We start from the raw sequence: 3,768 nt of genomic DNA, 5'->3' as shown, positions 1-3,768 counted from the left end.
AACGCTAGAAGGATTTTTTTGAAATTGTGGTGGTGTGATACGGGCCGTGAAGCCTACCAAGTTAAAATATTTTCATCGTACTTCCGGTTATACCGGAAGTCGATACCAACATCCTTGTTTTAAATGGAACCCCCTGTACATTATTGCATTTTTGGAAAGACAATTTATTTTCAAGTTGAAAATATACAGGGTGATTCAGAAATTATCCAAAAAAATAATTCTGGATGTACAGGGGTTGTTATTATTAATTAATAAAATTAATTTGTGGTTTTAAATAATAGAAAAATTTGGCATACCTGATATTATAACTGTTCAAAATTTTGTCCACCGACGTGTAACATTTGGGTACTCAGTTTCTACGAACTAACACAAAACATTATTAAAATTAAAACGATATCCATCAACTCCGAAGTTGCTATACACGCAAGCCATTTTTAACACGAACTACTAAAAAACTATTGTAAACACTATGACAACGACGACTGTAAAATCGGATTTCAGTATTCGGAGTCGCTGAGGCCACGTGTCTCTCCACGCGTATTACGAATGACGCTAGAAACTACAGTTGTCCAGCTATGTAATGGTTGAAAGCACTTCAACAATTTTTTTTCTCAGATTTTACAATTTTTTTACGATATTGACTCCATTTCCGATTCAGCATCTATTCCCAAATTTTTTTGAAGAAATAGCACACTCCATACTTAGGACTGACAGTTTCCGAGATATTTTGATGTTTAGGCAAAAATTGACAGATGCAGACTGTCAGCAAAATTTAGATTTCCCGGAAACACATGTTTATTTTCTTGTACGAATTGGACATTTTGTAGAGGAAGACCTAATTTATCGGATTTGACATGAAAATTTTTCAGTTTTTGTACAAGGTGGTCAAAATAAAATGATCGAATGTGAAGTTCAGAAAATGTGGAAAACTCGGGAGTTTTTAAATATCTCTGAATTCATCTGAATTTACTGGTTCACGTAGGATGGTGATTTAAACACCCTGTAATTGCAGGCCGAAGAAAACTTGGTCCGCGCCGCGAAAGCGCACTGAACCGGAGTGAGACATCCAATAGCACTTATTAAAATCGGCTGGACGTTCCATATTTAAAATGTCACGTCCATTGTTCTCTAAACGTGCTAAATAATTGTTAAAATTATTGCCGTTTATTGACCTCACGGTTTTTTTTTCCGACAGCGCGGGACGTACCTACTCTCACTTTTCCGTCACGGCGTCTCTCTAACCGGCGAAATAATTTTTTCCCCAACGGTTCGACGACGGTAGGTGGTACCGCGCCTGGTTGCTATGGCTGCCGATGGCAATAGCTGCGGCACCACGCCTTGCTCTCCTCCGAAAAAACCGAACCACCGGATAAAATGGATTAAGATTAAGTCTGCGACTTTTTTGTCCCGACTTAACGGTGGTTCGTCAAAAAAATACAAAACCAGCGATCTGAACGAGCGCGCCTTTCGAATCGAAGATCGCATCTTTCCTTGTTAAGCGATGTACAGGATGATATTTTAAACAAGCTTACAGTTTTTTTTTTAATAAAATTGTAAAATTTACAATACGCCTGATTTTTTAATAGAATACAACCAGCATATATTAATGTAGCCGTTAAGTATAATTTTGGACGATTCTCTTGTAATTGTGGAACACGTGGACTTCTATTCCAACCTACACAACGATATCAGAATCACTCCGATCGAACTACCCCTGCGCCCAGCGGTTGCCACCGAACATCTGTTACACTTTGTAAAGTTTGTACAGTTTCTCGCAGGACACTCTGTACTGAATATCGAATTTTAAAACTTTATAAAAGCCTCATTTTTCCGCAACGGGTTTTCCGGCATTTCAATTTACATTTTCGTGCGCTATAGAATTTTAAAAAGCGTATTTTTATCAATAAATTATTTTAATGACCGACATAAATCTACTCCAATTGTGTGGAAATAAGTATTGTATACTTTTCGTTATTTTCGATTCCTATAGGGCGAAATGCGGAAAATTAACTGAGAAAAATGTTTTCAATGAAGACTTACTAAAAATTTTCCTCTTCTATTTGTGATCCTATGCTGCTCCCTCAAAATCTTGACGTACATGGTATTCCTCAAAGCTTCTCGGAGATAACGTTCTGTAATAGAAAATAGAACAATGATAACAAAGTGAGAAATTAATGACTCTGCTATTATTTTATATAATATGTCAAGAAAATAGTTATTTTTGTTTCTAAAACGCGAAATGGTAATTTTACGTTCAAGAATATCCATTCGAGAACGCACAAGCATTTCGTGTTCGAGATGCAAACAATATTTATTTGGAAATTAAAACAATTGTGTTATATATATAATACAACCATAGGCCAAGAAAATATAAGCTGGCATATGACCATTTCGCGACTTTTTGTTTCAGCAAGCTGAAATTATTACTATAGATGCTAAATATTGTGTACAATAACATATTACAGTAGGATCATATTCGATGCAAAGTAATAAATCATTGCCTGTCAATGGAACCAATGAAGTACGCTTTTAAGGGTTTTACAAATTGAATAATTTCTTTATACATTATGAAGGGACGAGGGGATCAGTTCAGGTCTGGCACCCTTGTTCCTACAAAAATTCCTTTATTCTCATAAACTATTTATTTTAAATGTAATTTATTATAAATCCAATTTGTTTCCTAAATTCCACATATGTACTACATTTTACCTCTGTACGCGCCACTGTTGTTTACTTGTTTTTTGGAAGCGCTCTCTAATTGACGGCAAAGCTCGCCAGGTTAGTATTTGACGTATAACCGACCAGTTCGTACACTCGATGTACCTGGGCGACTACAGCTACTACCAGAACACAGTGCGTATGCAGCGGTATTTCAGATTTTACATTGAATTTCATTTTAAATTTGAAATGGTTCATCTTACGCCTCCTAAAAATGATGACACGATTTTCCTTTGATAAAAGGCCGACAATTTTTTGCTCTACTTTGCATCGTATACGATCCTACTATAGTTTCCACACTCATAAAAATGGAAGGAAGATTGTTTACAGGGTGGTTAATTGTATAATTTTTACGTAAATTCACGTTTTTCACTTATAACTTTTTTCCGTTCATTTCCAAGAGAAAACAGTAAAGTACTTTTTTTTTCGTCTTCAAAAGACCTACAAAACTAGCCCTCGAGCATTAAAAAATATTGATTAGATCAAAAGTTATAAACAGAAGAAGTTTATTTATGACTTTTGAATTAAACATTTATAAACTGCGTTATTATTATCAGAACGTTTTGGCATCGCATGCTCTCATTCCTTATCACTGTCTAATAACTCACACGAAATCTGAAATCGGTAAGTTAAATAGTTTACAAGTTATGGCCTTATAAAGAAATTAACTAATTATTAGTCTGGACGATCCCGAGGATCTTCCACAATCGCACTAATTTTTTCATGGTAGATTTCATAATAATACATTCAAATCTATCATTTTTTTTTAATTTCAAATTTGTAACCTGGATTTTTTTTTATTTTTTAGCCTTGTTGCACAATGAAATATACGACGCACGAGCGTGATATAATTATAACGAGCGTTCAAATAAAAACGTGGTCGAAGTTGGCTCTGACACATTGGACGTAGGGAGTAGCTTACAGCGACCAACTTAACCTCATTTCTCAACGAGCTGTATAGCAGCTGTCAGTTTCAATAACGTTAATGACTATATAACTTTATTTTAAAGAATAATCGTGATAACAATAACAAACAATTAAAGGAGCTGC

At 35.1% G+C, this 3,768-nt stretch overlaps 1 protein-coding gene across 3 annotated transcripts in view; it reads right to left on the bottom strand.

Annotated features, from left to right (window-relative positions):
* The window catches only part of LOC108904602 (E3 ubiquitin-protein ligase FANCL), a 146,924-nt gene that overhangs the window by 41,725 nt on the left and 101,431 nt on the right, over positions 1-3,768 (bottom strand). For all 3 annotated transcript variants that reach the window (XM_018707223.2, XM_018707222.2, XM_018707224.2), the window contains exon 2: positions 2,041-2,132. The gene's annotated coding sequence lies outside the window, so the exon portion shown is untranslated. The remainder of the gene's footprint in view (positions 1-2,040; positions 2,133-3,768) is intronic.

The sequence above is a fragment of the Anoplophora glabripennis genome, unplaced genomic scaffold, assembly GCF_000390285.2.
Source record: "Anoplophora glabripennis isolate ALB-LARVAE unplaced genomic scaffold, Agla_2.0 scaffold294, whole genome shotgun sequence".
NCBI classification, from domain to species: domain Eukaryota; kingdom Metazoa; phylum Arthropoda; class Insecta; order Coleoptera; family Cerambycidae; genus Anoplophora; species Anoplophora glabripennis.
Note: the sequence above shows the minus strand (reverse complement) of the source record. Positions and strands in the feature narration are given on the sequence as shown.